The following is a 19,334-nucleotide window of genomic DNA, read 5'->3' on the forward strand; positions in this document are numbered from 1 at the left end:
ATAGTTTTCCTCAAAGCTTCATCAGGACTAGTAATACTGCCAGACCTTAACTGTGTGTTTTTTTTAAAAAAAAAACAGCCGGTTTAGGTTCACACATCAGGACAGAGATGCACAATTAGATCACTAAAAACATGTTTTTGAGGAAATGTGTCTTTCTTCCTCTGGTGTAATTTAATTTCTTTAAAAGATCTCAATGGAAACGGCACATCAGCATCTGCTACCCTATCATCACCATCAAAATCTAATTGTGTTTGTGAATGCTTCAAAACCCCAACCAGCCAATCACTAATCAGCAGCAGCAGCATTATTGCAAATGAGACTTAAACACAGCTTACAGAGCAAGATTTTACTAACTGGTGATATTCAAAGACCATCACTGTCTCAGGATTAAGAGGCAAACGACATTTATGGAGCCAGTGGAAAATGGTGGCGAAACGACGAACATTAGTGATATAGCCTGAACTTTTTATTAATGCTAAAGCTCAATGTTTTGCTATCCATCAGATTGAAAGCAGAAAGAATTTGACATATTGACTCTTTACTGATCCACATGTGCCAGTATAAGACAGTGCAAGTTTCAGATCCCAGAGCTACACTTTGGAAACAAAGAATTGGTGCAAACCAAGCAGGAAAACCATTTGCTGGAGTGAGCTGTCCATGGTGCTGACACACATACACACACACACTCAGAGCCGACACAGAAAAACATGTTCATTATTCCTCTGACATGATCTTATGCTCAAAAGCATTTTATTCCTTTATGAAAAAAATAAAGAAACTCCTTAGATAAATGACTTACCTCAAACTAAATATCCAGAAATTAACTTGTTCAGGAAGTTTGTGTGTTATTTTTGCCATCTTTTTTTAGACAAAGCTGCCTCAGTAAGAGCGATTATGCATCGCCTCAAGAGACAGCCTGCCAATTAGTTTTTGTGACTACAGTGGCATGTTTATATTTCCATTTTGCTAGGGGAAAATTACCTTCCCATGTATTTATTCCAAGATGAATAAAGACAATCTGAAACATCAAATTTGTAGGGTGTAGAAATTAACTTCATGCCTAAATGCTTATTTTTCTGCAGAAAACAGCATTGCACACGCCAGTGCAGTCTCGAATAAGCACAAAATAAAAAATCTGCAAGGCCAAATTTCAGTCACTGAAATTATTTCGCAATGCATGCATTTACATTACTTACTTTTTTTGTCTTTTTTATTATTATTACTATTTCAGGTCACGGTTGATAGACAATACAAAGTTATTTATCTTTTTTAAAACAAAAAAATAAACTTTAGTATCATATTTTACACCTAAGCTGAACTTCATACAAGAGGTGGATGCAACAAACCACAAAGATGCAGTTTTTACACATAACATTAAAGGCTTAACAACATATCTTCCTTTCCCTGAGCTACACCTGAAGCTTCCTCTCCCTACTTGTCATCTCTTGAGATGAAGCAGAATTAGTATAATGAACCTCATTCTTACATAGGAAACCATGAGCAGCCATTAGGTAAGGTCCTTAACAACCTGCTGTCAGTGGTTGAAAAGGGGGATAAGAATTATGTAAATCTATTTTTTACTGCCATACTTAAAATATTGGGTCAATTTATATTTTGACTACTCACTGTCATGTGGTTTGCCATCATTTTTGTATGGAAAATTTAAATGACAAAAGAATACTCAATGAGGGTTTTGTAGCTGCATCTGGATTAAAAAATGGCGAATAAAAAAATAGAATTGCTGGAAGCAACAATTAAATGTATAATAGATGTGAGGCTGGCCTTCACTAAAGCTTACAGTAATGAGAAGAATAAAATATAGAAGTCATAATATGAACAACTTGAGCAAATGAGCTACAGGTGGGTATATGTATGAGAATGTGATCTTATTAGTATATGTCTGTCATTTCATATATTTATTAGAAATGGCCCAATTCAACCCAAAGTATTGGATCACAGCTTTATTAAACAGTCAAAGTTCTCCGACTAAATTCAGCTCCAAATACTGGCTGTTAGTGCATCGTCTGATTTTCTGAGCCACGCATTAAATGATCAAGTTTAAAAACATGCAGCCAAATTTCAGAAGCACAGCTGCATACTCTGAGGTTAAAGGTATTTTAAAGATACTTAATTATTTAAAAGTAGAGTATTAAAATGGCGAAAACAAGTGTCCAGAAAGTTATTATTAGGATTGTCTCTTAAGTTTTAAGTAGCAGGAATAAACTGGAAATAAACCTCCATGTTGTTAAATGGCTGCTAGAGACAGTTGAGGCTCATTAGTCCATTTCAATCTGCCTCCAGGAGTTTCTTCCAGTAATATTAGGTATTACTATTACACTAAAATGTAGATGTATTTAATTCACCTTTAATTGCAGAAACGTCACAGATAATGAACCAATCGCTGACATTGGTGCATCTGTTAAACAATCCATCTCTCTTCTGCTTTGCACAGTCTTCAACTGCCACCTTCTTTGTAAAACAGCTCCTCCCCTTTGAGACACTGCAGCTGCTTTCATTTAGATAATTGACAGAAATCATTCTGTGGCAGCTTCCTGTTTGTGTGCCAGATGAACAGCGGTTCACCTCCGCGGCCCGGTGGCTCTGGATTAACCGTTATTGGGAGAATGTCAGAGCAACTCTGAGGTTTCAATGAGATTGGTGTCAGACGGGTCGCGGCGGCTGAAGCGGCTGTGATTATAGTGAAGCCTGATAAGTGATAATGAGATTAGGGTCTGCAGCGTGAGGGCAGATCCACTGATTCGGTCATTTACAGCATCTATTGAAGAGGACGGTGAGATGCTGTGGCCTCAGCTCTCTCATTTGAAAAAAAAAAGGATTTAAACCATAAATAAAGTTACATTACTAGTTAGTAGAATTTAATGATCTCTGGCTAACTTTCTGCACCTTTAGGTCTTATTGGACATATTTTTCTCTTTCTGGTGAGCCCTACATATTCAGTCAGAATGCATTTTGTATCCGTCATTTGATGGTTATTCTTTAACTTATAAAAAAGTTTTAGTATTCAACCATTTGAATGGATTGTGTTATTTTTGTGCATGCTTATGCCAAATGTGTGGATTCTTTTGCTTAATTAGAACAAAAGGTGTTACTGGTACGATTTTAGTCACACCACATTTCAGATGGTTAAATATTTCACTGAGAAAGGTTTCAATCCCTGTTTTCATCTGCTTGTTAATAGGAAAAATAATATGCAGACTTATCAAATCACAAATTAGAGTAGATGTTCTCACAGATAAACACATTTCAACAAAGTAATGCTATCTGTGCTGTATTTTCCATCTTATGAATATGAATGTGAAGTAATGGTGTCAGTAATGTTGATTTTTCAACAGAGAAAATATTCTGTTGCAACACATTTTCTGTTTTGAAACTGCCAAACAAGAGAAATGGAGCCGCACTTTTACCCTGATTCATAAACAGATTCTACTGGACAGAGTTTTGTATCTTTATTAAGGTTTTATTTTAACCTTACAAGAAAGAAAACATGATTTGCTGCTGCAATCATGTGACTTTCTCTAGGAATTAGTATGTATTTCCATTTGAATGTTTAGTCTGGTATTTTTTAATCAGTTTTCTGAAAATTCCAATTGGATGAAGCATGTTTTACTGTACAATAAATAATGGACCTTGACCTCAGTAGTAAGACTTTTTGGAGCTTTTGGGTCTTAAAGATGTTTTGCAACATGTGCATCATTCCAGAACTGACTGTTAAAAGGATAGAAATGCTGCATTAAGCACCAATTGACTGTGGAGAGTGACTTTTTAACCAAGCAGTGTGTGCAGATGGGATCTATTAGGACATTCATTCATCTGCTTCTGGAGCTCGATTTGTAAACACAAAAAACCCACAGACCTCAACTTCAGAAAGATAAATGTGAACATTTATAGCTACTAGCTCAGTCTGATCACTATCCTGGTGTATTTTCCACCTCAGAAGTTCCACGTTTTTATTTATAAATTGAATCAGATTGATTTGAGGAAAGTTTATTGTTTAAGAGGATGTTGGTCAGCTAACCAATTCCTCATATTTAATGGCCAACTTTTGCAAGTAGAAAAGAAACACAAACAAAACAACATTTTGAATGCATCTTTGCACACACATTTAGGTCAGTTTAACCTGCTTACAAGCAGATTATTTAAAGTTCTTTTTTATAATATATTGATAATCAACTGTCAAAAAATGTGGTTATGTGACTGCAATGATCATTATTTACCAGTAGGGGGCAACTCTAATATTCTGGTTTGAAAACATGTCAACAAGTTGCTACTAGTTGATAATGCACATCCAGTAGGATGCATCTGGCTACAACCTGCATCAGCAAATTGAAGTTTTAAACAAATGAGAAAACTGTCAAATTAACCAAATGCTTTCATTTTAGGCCTGAAAACAGGTCTAAATGAAATAGGAAGAGATGAATATGAATTGGCAAACGAGTGAAAAAACCCAAAGCTGGTCCAAGAACATCTTCAATCTCAGCGGGCATGCATCAAATCAGGCTTTTATTTCCATTGTAAAACATGTTTACTACTTTAAATGTACTTAAAACGCATTTCACTGTTTAACTGCATCACTTCTCGCTGCCTCAGTCTCTGTGTGTGGGACTTTAACTGCGTGCAGGTTTGATGTCTCGCATGGATGTTTGTGTGTCTGCTGGCCTTGAGTGGGCGCCCCAAGTGCCAGACTGAGAAAGTGGAATCAGTTTTCAAACTGACAGGCAATACACCAGTTTCTGCCGCTGTGCGCCTGTGTGCGTGGTTTTGTTTTTGTGTGTCACGCTGAAGGACAAATTCTAACAAAAAAAAAACTTCACGGGTGCCGGAGTAACTGAAAGACCACCTAAATGAAACTGAAACTATAATCGGACTGAGGAACTAACAGAAAGAGGGAAAAGAGAATAGCTACAGTCTTTAGTTTTTTTTCTCCCCTCCTCCGGCTCTCACTGTTTCCTTTGAAAGTTTACGGTATTAATGAGTAAACTATGGATCGGGCACAAAACTAATCCAGGCTGTAATCAATCTGCTGGCCTCTGTTTGGGGAGGCGCAGCAACACATTTAGCTCTGTGAAATCCTGATTTCATGCAGCTTGAAATCAGCTCTTATGCTTCCTGTGGTTCACTGCTGGCTGAGAAGAACCCTGCCAACCAATGCCTGGCCTCAGTACAGATTTGCTTTCTGTGTCTCTCCACACTAAACATGTTTAAGAAAATATATAAATAGAAAGAAGGAAGGTACTTTGATCTGCAGTCTGATGCATAAACCTAAATGTTAACCTAATTCAAAAGAAATTATTCCTGTGTGTCACAAAGTTATTCCTTTCCTCAACTATTGCATCTATTGTGCTTTCATTTAATCTATAAGCAATAAAAAAAAAGTTTTGGCATCGCACAGGTCTTGAACAATCTGTGAACTACCAAACGTAAGCACAAATCCACCAAAACTGAAAACACAGCTCTACGTATCAATAAATTAATTGAAGAGTGTTGCAGATGGGATATCAGTATCTTATGTTTCGCAATCTGTGCCGGCAGATTTGCGAACTGAGTGCACACTTAAAAACAATATCTTTGTTCAGTGAACATGATGGTGTGCCAATGTCTACAGGAATTTACAGGCCGCCCACAGTCGAGGAAATCAACTTTATTCCAAAGTGTTGTGAAGGAAACAACGCTTTGGAATAAAGCTATGCAATAAAACTGTGCAATCAAAAAAAAAAAAGAAAAAAAGAATAATATCATGGCTGAGAGGCGAGAGGGGAAGTGATTTGTTTTTAATCCGGTCACTGAAGATGGGAATCAAGAAGCCTGTCAGCATCTTTTCTGCATCATTCCTCACCTTTGAGCCAAGTGAGAGAAACGCAGTGCAAATGCATCGTTTGTTATCCAACGACGTAGGCTGACAATATATAATACGGAACGTCTAAAAATCGCTTCTAGTGCGGGTTCTGACCCACGGAAATAAAGAATTTGAGAAACAAATGTTCTGTTGTGAATACAAAATATGTGCATCATTTATGAAGCCCCCATGTTTTATATATTGTATGTGCAGCAAAAGGAAGAATGTCAAGAAAGTCAATATTTTATAAATTTTTTTCTTCCTTTTTCACATTTAAAAGTAACCTGACCACCTTGGGCTGAAAATTCGGCCTTTGTGTGAGGTTGAAAAAAGTTGGAAATCTTTCTTAATATAGTCTCATGGATTCATAAGAATTCATGAGAATATATTGGCATTGAGAGGAATTTATGGCCAGAAACTGAAGAATATCTAGAATTTGAAATATTTTACATTAACCCTCAAAATGAATATAAATATATGGAAATATATCTTGACTTTAACAAGCAGATTGCATGAATTTCTAAATATATTCTAGCTCTATATATATATATATATATATATATATATATATATATATATATATATATATATATATATATTATTTTGATTATTTGATGCTTTCATTCGGTCAATGCTACATTTGTTCGGATTCCATAATTGTTGCATATATATCCAGCAGCTATAAATGACATTTACTCTTTCTGAATTAGATCTAAGCCATCTACAACAGTCAGCAATGCTTCTGCGCACGTTTGATTTTCTCCTATTTTTAGACATCAGACTCATTGATAAAACAATTTCAGCTGTCTGGACTAATTAGTTATATTAGTAATAGATTCCTAAAAGATTAGCTGCAAGAGAAGCTTAAAAAAAACAAACTAAAAGTCAGGCTGTGCTTTGAGTGATGCAAAATAAAGAGCTTCTTTTCATCTTTCCTCTACTGTAAGGTGTCACATTTACATAACTAGTGAGTAGAAACAAATAAAGACTCCTCAAAATAGATCAGAAATGAAACTTCAGATACATTTTTTTTTTGTTTAAAATGCAACGGCATTTTCTTTCCAAATCCTTCTCTCCTGTAGATGGTTGTTGTTGAGATTTTTAAACCAAAAACAAAACGATAAGATTGTGTTTGAGTTGGTTTTGACATCTACATATCAGTCATCGGGCAAAGAAAAACTTCAATAATCTGTGCCATTTAAAAATAAGCCATTTCTGGCTCTCAGGGGGCTGGCTGAACAAGAAGCAGTGATTGAGTGCTACATCAGACCGCCTTCTTCTTGCTCCATTTCCGTTCATTTTTAGTGTTTCTTATGAACCATTTCATTGCTTCGCCATTGTGCCACCACATAAGCGATGACTGCACTGATTGTGACATTGGGACGTGTTTTTTCCTACTTTTCCACAAAATGTTGTCGATCTGAAACATTTTAAGAAGCATGTGTGCGAGTCAATTCAGCCGTTCTTGTGCTAGAGGTTGCAGAATGCCGTTTTTGTCTGGATGTAACTGGATGAATGGAGTAAAGTCAGGAAAGGAGAATAACAGAAACTGAGGGTCAGCTGGAAAATGTCATCGAATGAGAAAAAAGGAATTTACATGAAAATAAAGACGCAACAAATCCAAACTGAGGATGAATGAACAGAGATTAATAAGAGGAGAAAAAGTGAGGAATGAAGGGAGTATATTGCAGTTTGGATGAAAGATTCTAAAAAAGGATGCAAGAACCCGACCACCTGAAAAAGAAATAAAATGAATAATGAATATGTCAAAAAAAAAGGAACTAACAGCTGAAAGGCAAATGAAGCACAGACAGAATGAGGAAGTTTATAAAAAGTGACTGAAAGACATTACCATTTGAAAAAAAACAAATGAATATGGGAAAAATTGAGTGCAATAGAAAAATACAAAATTCTAGCATTCCCTCTATTTTTATTCAAATTCTGTCTTCCATGTATCTTTTATCCCCAGTTGCAACACTGTTGTGACATTTACTGTTCCAAAGCAGGGAATAAAAACAGGTGGGAATAAAAAAAAAAAAAAAAACGCATCAGAGGGAAACTGTTTGAACCAGACTGAAAAATTTATTCCACAAAAAGAATAAAAAGGGCAGAAGAAAAATCTCTGGCCAGCCAGTTTTGCTTTATGGAGGCCACACGTCTGTTCAGATACCGCAGGGAAAAGTGATCATCCAATTTTTATGGTGTCTTCATGGTTCATCTGGGAGCTGCACGTTTTTATGTTGTTATTGTTGCAATTTAACACAGTTGGATCAAACGCATTGCTTTAGAAATCTTGCAGCATAAAAAAATTGTACAGCAGAAAAGAAATTACAAAGTCATAGATGAATATTTTAATCTATTTAAAGATTAAAGTCTTTAACTGTTGCTCAGCTGTAAAGCCAAGAGACCAAACAGTTGCAGTTGATGGACCCGAACCAAATGACCCAAATCACTTGATTGTAAAAATGACTCTACGCGTAATAATGTATCGATTCCTTTTGTTTAAATAACCACACACAGATCAGAGGCCACCATGTTTCAAAGGTAGAAGTAACTGTGTCCCATAAGCATATTTATGTTAAGAACAGAAGAGGTAATTGGAAGTAAATCAGTTCATCACTGAATTTTGTGCATGGTGAAAAGCTGTCCTAACAGATTGTCCTACTTGAGCCTTTGAACGCGTTTAAATTAACAAGGTTAAGGAGTTTCAACCAGCTGATGAACGTGACATGACTCATCTGTCAGGAAGAAGCTGAGTGGACAAAATAAAAAAAATCTTTCTGTGAGGTGAGAACGACGAGGAACCGAGATGCTGCAACAAAAGCTGCCTAAAGGGATTCTGGGAAACTCTGAACAACAATCTGCACAAAAGCTGCACTTTGCAAAATAACAGAGTGAGAAAATAAAGCAGACAAAAATGATGAAGCCGCAAAAGAAGTACTTGTAAAATATTGCTTCACATGTTGGCATTCACACACACCTTGAGCAGATGTTCTGTTGGATTCACTTTTATTTCTTTGTGCCTTTGATTGTAATGAGACACTGCTGGAAAGTGAATCAGTCCATTTCACAATGCAATGCCTTTGCTGAAGCTGAATAGATGGAATATTTTATTTATGACGCTGCATCTATTGGTAAAAAAGGAGAGCACTGACTCATGTTGAATGATAGTTTAACGGTTCCTTCCACCAGCTCATAGCAGCCATTCGAAAGAAAAACAGGTAACAGCAAACAGGGAAAAAGGAGTCCCTGCACATTATTAATATAGTGTAGTTTTTTAAAATATAACTGCACTGAGAATTTATTGATTTCCTGTTTTGGGATTGGTGCTTCTGTTCTCTTTTTCTGAAAATACACTAAACAGACAAGGACACAACTGCACTTATTTTGACATTTCATTTCATCTGCCGCTGCACTTAAGGACCACAACCTCGCCACTGCAATCCAACAACTTGAAGAGCAACTTTGCATTTGAAAAGGAAAAAAAAAAAAAGCTGAACCTGATAGCTGAAAAACCAGTGAGGTGTCTTTGCTGCTTTTAGCACAAACACAAAGTCAGTTCACAAGGAGACCTGCATGGTGTATTGATACAACTGATGCCTGGAATATGGAGGCTATAAGTTTCTGATGCAGCTGTTTAGGATGTTGGCCATTTCCTGGAGGAGAAATGTGTTGGACAAGAAATGTAAAAAAAAAAAAGATAAATCAAGCTCCTTATTTACTGATTGGTTCTTTTGCATCATCTGTTAATTGAGAGGATGACATTGGGTGTAATTTAAGGCCAATCCTAAATATACTAATTTCCCTTTAACCAATTAAAATGATTTTAAAAAAAGATGCTGGGATGCAAAGGTCAACAGTACTTACAGTATTAAAATATGCTGGGTCTCATCTGTGGCTCTTCCAGCTGGAGAGGCGACAGAGATGTGAAGAACAAGTCAAGAGGCGGGGGTGGACCCCCTCAGATGTCCTGCAAAAACAGAAAACACAGAAGTTTACTTATGAGTTTTCATTTGTTATACTTAGCCAACAGATGAAAACAAATTATGTTCATCTTCTCAGAAGTCAGGTAATTTCCCAAATGTTTGCTTTTGATGGAATGGTGTTCGAGTTTGGCCGAGGAAACACCCAAGTGAAGATGAGGCTGTTTATGAAAGGTCTTTGTGAAATCCACTCTCATGAATATCCAGAAAAAAGTTCAGTGAGGATGTGTGCAATTTTTCATTTCCTTCTAACAAATGATATAATCCATAATGATATTTGAGATTTAGGACAATTCAACCAATTGCAAAACCAATTGCAATCAGCAAATGGGCTCCTTCAGAAAATGTTTTAAAATTCAATCATGCAATTTCATATAGTCAATACAAACCCCTCCGCCAGTTTATGTTTCCAAAGACTAAAATTAAATGTGATAAACTCAGTTAGAAATGAACGGTTGAATCTACACAAAGCAAGGATAAAAATAAAACGTTAACTTTCAGTTCAAGGATCAGGAGATTCCAAAAAAATTATCTGACCTCTATCAGATTCTAAGATTATTTTAATCTCACTCAGCTGAACAGTTCTTCATATCTTTACTAAATAATAATAAAGTGAAAGAATGAAACGTCTGCTGAAGCATGCTGCACCTTTCCATCTTGAAGTAGCCCTTTTCTTTATGACACCATCAGTCTTTCATGCTGTTGTGGGAAAGTTCTGGTTCAATCTTCTCTACAAGATTGCTTGCATGACCCATTGTTGGACATGCTGCCTCACATTTTGACTCTGGGCTACTTTTTTGTACAATAGAGATTATAATCCATCACTGAAAGGTGCCCAGGTTGTGTGACTGCAAAGCAAACTCACATTTAAAACACTTTCACTCCTGTGCTGGTATGCAGTGGCGCTACATTTCATTTTATAAAAAATAAAAAAGTAAAACAGTGCTATACTATATAGAGAAATATCCTTGCTTTCATCTGAGCAAAATATAGTTTCAGTTCATTTAGATTCATCTCAAACCATTGGAGTTAAATCTAACTGCACTGACAAGAACGTTAACATTCAGCTGAAGCTTGTATGAACCGAGACTGAACTCTTGGATTTTCTTGTGTGATTTCAGGGTAAATCTGTTGGGACGTTGATTTCAGAGAAGATTGACAACTATCTTAATATATTTCCATTTATGAAAAAAAAACAACTGAAAAACAATTAGTTCAATGGAAAAGTGTCTTCAAACTTTACTTGTTGATCAACAAGAATGACTGGCTGCAGATCATTTTTGTACAATAATCACAAAGCCAAATCCATTCAGTGCTTCAAATACAAACAAGTTGTCAAACACCAAGTTCCACATGTTTTCTAAATCAGATTCTGCTGAGGAACATATTTCTCACATCAGATGACTCCTGGAAGATCATGCCGCGTGCCTGCTCTCCACTGTGAACCACAGCTGGTTCTGCAGCTGCCTTTGCTTTGCATCATATCATTATGTCACCCTCGTTCAGCAACCCAAGCAAGTTTCAGACTACCGCCCAGTGAGACCAGGAGTGCAATAATATCGGTGGGATGACTTAAAGTAAGGAAAGTAGGTTTGCATGTACCACAATAAGCTCTGTTGAATCTTTTTCTCTAAAGTTTCGAAAAATAATAAAAAATTCCACATAACCATAATTGATGGAAGTATTTTATTCTGCAGATGGCAACACATCAAATGACAAAAGTAAACACCAATCAGATTAAAAGAGGCCTCCAATTACATATAGAAAGGATTTGTCCCGTGTTGCCACCAGGCAAGATTTTTCACGTTCTGGAACAAATCAGATTACTCCGCCTGGAGGATTGTAGTTCCTCTGGAGTCTCTGGAGGATTGAAATCTCATCTGGTGGCAGAACTCCAGATCGAAGGAAATCTAATCAGAAGGCGTTTGGCACCAGGCGAATCCCAAAGCTGGCTTTCATTCATGAAGAAGCGAGAAGAAGAGCCAAGGGGAGATCGACACACGTAAATTAGATCAACATGCAGGGAGGAGGAAAAGGAATTAATATCTCTGATGTTCCCACCTCACAGTGAATCGTCTAAAGGTATGCAAGGGTTTTGATTTCAAAGACGACGATTTTAGCCACTCATTTCAAATCTGGGTTCAGTGCAAGTGCATTTCTCTCCACCTGAACTTTTGTGCCATCTATCCCGTGAACTTCTTAAGACTAAAAGGTTAATAATTTTTTTAGCCAAACAGGAGTTGTAAAACATGGGGGGTCATGACTGGTTGACCCAACAAGTTAAAACAAGGGTAAGATCAGTGGAGAACTTGGAGCAGAACAAAATACAAAGGGGAGCAGGAATTAAGTGCAGACACAAAATCATCAGCACAGCTTTAAAAAAAAGTGACAAAACAAAAAAGAGAACTCCCAGCTACCACTCACCTGGTATTTGACAACATTAATAATCATCATGCAGCTCTAGACTAAACTGATTTAAATTAATGAAAATATAATGGATACTGGAGTAAAAAAGCTGAAGTGTAAATGGCTACCTGTAGCATCCAATTAACTCAAACACAATATATTTACAAAGTGAAGTGGGAGCGAAAGGAATCTCTGAAGATGAGACTGGATTTTCCAACAGCTGCACTTTGTATTTACATGCAGCTGATACAATAGTTTGATGAAATAAGAGGTTTAAACGTCTTTTATTCCCAAATATGAGTATAGTCTTATTTTAAAATGTTTCATCAACATGAAGTGTTTGAGAGGTTTTCATGATATATTCAGGCATCGACTATGCCTCCTTATGCTACTTTATTCTTTGAAATATATTCAACCCAATCTCCATTAAAATCTATCATTTTCACTACATTTGAGAAAAAATATTTCAACAAATCTTTTTTTTTATTTTATACTGCTTATAATAGTTTTGTTTTTTCTTGATTGGAGCGTACCTAAAGAATAACAAACTGTAATTTTTGTGACCCTTTCCATCTCTACTGCTTTCACCCTTATACCACCTTATTTTAGTTTAGGAAAACTAACTACATCCAAATCACATTGAAAATCACAGCTGTGACAGTAAAATACAAATTGGGCTTCAAAACTGCTTTGATTATTTCAAAAGTCAATGGTTGTTGTCATCCAAGTTTGTGGAAAGCACAAATATCAATTAATGTTTGTAAAACAAGGCCACTACGCCTCTACAAATCAAATGATTCAAGCTAATGAAACCCACTGTCCCTCTGATTTGGATTACAAGGGGAAACAATACTGATCACACAGTGGGTACAGTTAAACATTTTGTTCTTGGAAACAAAAAAGGTGCCCAGTTCCAAGCAGACACTCGTGGTTCCAAATCTATGAGCCTGCCAAAACACTTTGTGATGGCAGATATATGCTGGCAGGAAGTCAAAAGTTAAAGTTCTAATAAATCCACCTGCTGTTCCTTCAGCTGTTCAAGAGCTGAGTTTTTTAACCAACATGCACAGTTTGTTCCTTCAGAAAACAAGCCGTCTATCAGAAATATGCCCAAAATATTCCTGCACAGCGGTTCTCCTTACCAAGTTAGAGCTGAGAAAGAGGGAAAACAAACCAAGCAAGGTGGGACTACTGCATAAAACTCCTTTGTCACAGCTGGGAAGGAATTGAGGGAGGCAAAGTACAGATGTTGTTTCAGTAACACTCATTTTTAGAACAACAAATTGCCAGCTTGCAGTTGGTCTCTTAAGTTCAGCCATATTGTGTTGCATAACTCCCCCACTTAGACCCTAGTTTGGTCAGGACACTTTTTCAAAACAACACTGAGGTACAGCATGAAAGTTTGTTCATATGACAAAATATTCACTAAAGAAAAAGCAAAGATGTGAACAAATGAACCAATCAACAATGGGAAAATCCTATGTTTCAATGGCTGACGGTGTGTTCCATGATTTATTTTTGTTATGATGTAAAGCACTGTGAAACGCCTTGTTGCTGAAAAATGCTATACAAATAAAACTGATTGACCATCCGTAATACTCAGATTCAGTGGGAGAGGAAGTGCATGCATTAGTGAGTTGAATGTGCAAGATGTGCAAGACTATTTATATAAATTTGGAGGTTGCAAGGTTGTTCGTGAACACATAAAGAGGAAAATGTATGTAATTTTTTGCATCTCGACTTAAGAATTTTATGCACTTTAATGCTTAAAAATGCCCAACAAAGCACTAGTGATGTGAATTAGCTTTAGCTATGTAGTCTGGGTGAAATGGATCAGTTACAAACGTAATCCGTTCTGTTTGTGTGCAATTTTCATGTCAACTAAACAAATGTATTAAATACAATGAGTTCCATCTATTTATTTTGTCTCAAATCCTAGAGACAAAATAATTGTACAGAATAACTGAAATTGAAGTTCAGTGCAAGAGACTTGGCGAGTTGAAAATTGGGTTTTCTTTTACCTCACATGTACTAATCCAAAGGTAATTAATGCAAGTTTAGGACAGATTTATGGTCCCTTCAGCAAATCCCAGGCCTGCCCTGAGGTTTGTCAAAAAGTGTCCAAAACTCCTTCCCATTGGTGGAACTACTGACCTGATCTGTACGGTTTTGCTCAGTTCAGCTTCTCACAGCTGAGATCTTGATGTCGAAGCCACAATCTAAATCTAATGACCACAAGTGGGATCGAAATATAGACAGAACGCTAAATTAAGGAGTTTGTTTTCTGGCTCAGCTTCTTCACAGCGAAGCACTGAAAGCATTATTGCAGAGAAAGGCCTATTCTGTCTACTCATCTCCCACTCTAAAGAACTGTGCAATTTTAAAGCAGAAATGTGTTTGTCTAGCAAACTATAGAACATCTTACAATTAAGTGTTGATGAGCAGCTCCTCAGGACCCCAGAATGTATGTAGGTCATGTACAATTAGATCTTTGAAAGTGAAATTATGTTAATTCAATTCCAGGCGTCTCATGTTGGAGCAATTATACTATTAGCACCCTGGCGGTCATAACATAAATAAAAATAAAATACTTTTACTCGCGCTATCAAACATTTACTGCAACATAGCAAAGTTTAGAAATTTTGGCAAAAATCAAATCCTGAATAAATGAGGCTTTCTGGTTTTCATTGTTTTGTATTCGTGGGCAGGAAACTTGAAGAGAAACTAATGGGTTAGTCAGAAGGGTTACACTTTATTAAGTGATGGCAGCCATGCAGGCTGTCATTCTTAAAGAAGATCCTGATTGGCCATGGTCTTTGGTTTCCATAGATACGATTATGATGCTTCATGTCTTCACGTCTTTGAGGTTGAGGCGGTTATGTTTGTTCTTCTGTTTGAGCCGCAGTCAGTAAACATATTAAACCTCTCAACAACAAATCTGATCTTTATCGCCCGGCTCAGGCACGCACAGAAAAACACACAACAAGGCAAATGGGCCGAGTCAGATTTTCATCTGTTTGTCCTGCAATAATCCCATATGTGATCTTTCCATGGGTTAATCCCCTGTGCCTCTATCCGTCTGCTGTTGTAGATTTACTTTCATCACTACAGACATTTACTCAACTTCTTTATCTATCCTTCTCCTCCTCTGCAGTTTAACCCCCAAACCTCCATCACTTTCTCTTCAATTTCACATTTCTCCTTTCTTTTTGTCCGTCTCTCGCTCTCTTTCTTTCAGTTTTATGACTTTATGTAATCACTGCAAATCCCAACAGGCTAAAAGCTTTATTGGCAGGAGATCTGTGTTCGTACCACCACAGCATTCAGAACAACACGGCAAACAGCAAATAAGATTTACCAAAGAGAGCGTCCCTGCAGTTCCAATAAAAATACGGCAAGGAGTCCTTAATGGCGTTCAGACTTAGCAGGAGTGCAGCTGTGGTTTATTGGTCCTCTAATGGCCCTTAAACCTGTCTACAGACTTCATTCATCACCATGCTGCTTGAACAACATTCAGATCTTTGTCAAAGAGGATGTTTGAAGCAATAACGCAACGTCAGTGTTTGCAGCTCTATTTGAGCGTCGTTAGAGTTATATAAAATTACAAATAATCATTCAAGATTACACAAACACCACAAAAATGTTATCTTGAGGCTAAGAACAAATTTAAAATAAATAAGGAATAAATCCTGCAATGAATTAATGTTCCTGATCAATTTTAAGTAACAGATTTTTGCACTTGTGTGTTTTTTCCTCAATTGATTGGCTTTTCTTGACGTCTCCAACATTCTGAAAAGTTGTCTTTTGGAATTATATAATTTAAAATTATGTCATCAAGTTTGTATGATCCTAATCTATTTCTTGGGTAAACCAAGAAAAACACCTGAAAAAAAATCTGTTCACCAAGTTTATCTTCTGTAAGGAAAAAAAAAAGAAAGTTCTTTTGGAGTAATTTTAACTTTTCCCCCACACATTCTGGAGGAAAAGTAATACAATAGCCTTTTCAAATAAACTAAAATATTTATAGATGGTGTATGAACTCAGAACAACTGGAAAAAATAAATATCTGAGCCGATCTAATGGAACATCGATTTTAGAGACCATCAGTGAGAGTGTTGCCTCTGAGGCTTTGAGTTGCAGAAGGGAAGGTTCTGGTTGTTTTCTGTTTAGGCACCAAGCAGCAGCTCAGGTTGCCCGGCCTTCTGGGAGCCTCCAAAAGGTTTCCTGGAAGGGAAGCCGACTGGTTGTTCGGCTGCGCTTGTTCGCATTGGCAGTGGCCAATTCACCAGGAGGGGTCGGCTCAGGACGACCGCAGCCCCTGAACGGAATCAAGCTGTGCTTTTTTTCTTGTTGGATTTTTTGTGCTCGGCTTGTGATATCCATGACAGACAATGATCAAACACCAGGTGGCTCTCTCGGGACCAAACAGACAGACCAAACGTCCATAATCAGACTTTTGGTGTTATTTGTTGGACACTCAGGTGAAAAGATAGGCCAAGCTTTCAACTGATCACCACCTGGCAGTACATTGGATTGCCAGGGGAAGCTTGAGGACCGACATGCTGAATCAAAATGAGTGGGACGGGTGAAGAATGAACGCCTGGAGGTGGACCCTTCAAGAAATTCATAATTCATCCCTCCAGAAGAGCTCCTCTAAAGACGGGAAGTCAGCGGCATGGATTAAAGAGTGGCACCTGTTTTAGAAATGCACAGGTGTGCACCGGGACAACAATTAGAAAAGAAAAAGGAGGACTTTTCATGTCAAATCTTTTTTGCTAGTTTATATTATTTTATTTTATTTTTTTTATTTATTTAGCTTCTTTCATTTTTTTTGCACTTTCACAGCTTTCTATACTTAAAATTACTCAGTATTTTTCCCTTTGGATTCCTGTTTTCAGATTTCTACATGCAATATGTACTATCCTTTTTTCCTGTATGCGTCTTCAGATTACTATTGAACAAGATGCAAATACTTTGGCTCCTTTTTCTACTATTTAAAGGTCGTCATCACCATCTCTGACATGATCTGTCCAAAACAACAGGCCCTAATCACACCCCAACTCTTGTCCCACATTTCCATGGCAATGTAAAAAATGGAAAGCTAATGAGCTGGATCCTTGTTGGATCATGAAGTATTGAATCATTCCTGTCTCTTTTCCCTTGCCTTACCCATCTGTTTGAATTCTCTCATCATTTCTTTAATTAGATTCTGTCAAGCTTTTCTTCTTAAACTCTACCTCTTTTTCATTTTCTACTTTTGCCCCCTGATCCTTGTCATCTTGAGCTATAAGTTAGCTTCAAGCACTTTAACAAAAAAAACTACCATCTACTTACTTTACTATCCATTTTGTGAACCATTTTTAGTTTATTTTTTCTTCCAACTTTATTTTAAATGTATATTGTTGATCAACATTCCCATTACATGCATTTTCTCAGTTTTTTTGTAATTAACACAGCCATTTCCAGCTGATGTTAAATTCAGTACTTGTCTCAATAACTTATGATTTAATTTAAAAAAATGATCAGACAGATCCCTAAAATAAAATTGTTTCACATTGCAGAAATTTCAAAAGTTTTTGAGCAATATTTAGTTTTCAGAAAAGTAAATTTTGGTCTCATCTTTGATAATTTTGTCTATTTTTAGTCCAGTTTGTTATTCAGATAATTGAGCACTAATGCAACGCGGTAAATGAAAATCTACTTAAACTACATATTTTTCTTTCTATGTAACAATAATTGCATCTTATAAGAAAAAATAATAAAATAGACTGAAAGTATTGGGTATGTTTTAAATGTCAGGTAGATAAATAACAGTCCTTATTTATCTGAAAGACCCAAGCATGATCCTGACTTGGACAAATTCTCCATCTTCTGCTCCCTGCTCAGCCATTATTATTCTTTAATTTCTGAAAATCATTTTCTTGTCAGCTCATCTATTCAACCGTTTATGATTTTTGTCACTGATGAATTCATTAATTCAGTTTCTTTCCTTATTACCCCAAAACTCTGACAGAGCATCATCCTGTCTCCATCTCATAAAGTCCATCTGCTAATGAACCTAATGTCTGTTTTTTCTATCTGCTCTGTATTCTTCCCTTATTTTTTTCAAATAGTCTCTTTATCTTGAATTGCATTATTACTACATTGTAAATTAAATATAGATTTTGCATTTACAGTTTTATTTTTCAAACTATAAATGTAAAATGTCATGCAGTTCCCAGTCATTACTAATGCAGGTTTGCAGACTATGACCTACCATCTATCTTGCCTGTCAAATGTAAAAGGACATATTGATGTTTTCTGAAACATTTGAAGTTCAAAGGTAGTGGAACAAAGGACTGGAATATTTTAAAACTTTTTTTGTTCTTCTCCCAGTAAAATACAAATCTCTCTTTTTATTTTTAATGTTATGTGCAATCAGAAAGGCCATAAGCACCAACCCACCCGATCAATGACAAAACCACAAATCACAGTTTGCTGCTGCTGCTACTAATGCTGGTATGATCAAATCAGCACTTCAATCATCACTTTGTGTAAAGCCTTACAAGTACTTTTCCATTCCTCCGATTCCACATGTGACGCTTTTTTTTCTTCCATTTTTTCTCAGTGTTTCCCTCTGACTTGTTTCTTTTTTTATTCTGAAGTTGCAGATCAGCTACAATATGACTTGACTGGCAATGGCCAATCCAGCACAGGATTATCTTTATAAAAGAGATTCAATGACTTATCTCAGAAACAAAGAATGCAAAGAGAAAACCCCAACACATCTCTTAAAAAAAAAAACCTAATCAACTCCGAGTTCTCGATGGGTAATATAAAATCTAATCCTCTTTTGATCAAACAGTAAGCCATTATTCAGTCAGACAAAAGTTGAGGTCTAAAACAGAAATAACTGAAAACCTTCTGAGCATCTTTTGTAAACAGACATGCAAGCAGATAATTCATTATTTCGCAAAGTGACAAAATGTCAGCACATTTCTCCATTCTTCAGATTTCAAACAGATCTGAGATTTTTTGCAAATGAAACTGCTTAAATGCGTGGTTATTTTCAGCAGCTCTGAGAAAGCAAAATGTCATTTGAAAATCTAAAT

The 19,334-nt window shown here is 36.5% G+C and overlaps 1 protein-coding gene across 4 annotated transcripts in view; it reads right to left on the bottom strand.

The window, feature by feature from the left end:
- LOC129353281 (semaphorin-6D-like) overlaps nucleotides 1-19,334 on the bottom strand; it is a 146,423-nt gene that overhangs the window by 56,528 nt on the left and 70,561 nt on the right. For all 4 annotated transcript variants that reach the window (XM_055022553.1, XM_055022552.1, XM_055022551.1 and 1 more), the window contains exon 2: nucleotides 9,722-9,824. The gene's annotated coding sequence lies outside the window, so the exon portion shown is untranslated. The remainder of the gene's footprint in view (nucleotides 1-9,721; nucleotides 9,825-19,334) is intronic.

The sequence above is a fragment of the Poeciliopsis prolifica genome, unplaced genomic scaffold (assembly GCF_027474105.1).
Source record: "Poeciliopsis prolifica strain line A6 unplaced genomic scaffold, Auburn_PproV2 SCAFFOLD087, whole genome shotgun sequence".
Taxonomy (NCBI): domain Eukaryota; kingdom Metazoa; phylum Chordata; class Actinopteri; order Cyprinodontiformes; family Poeciliidae; genus Poeciliopsis; species Poeciliopsis prolifica.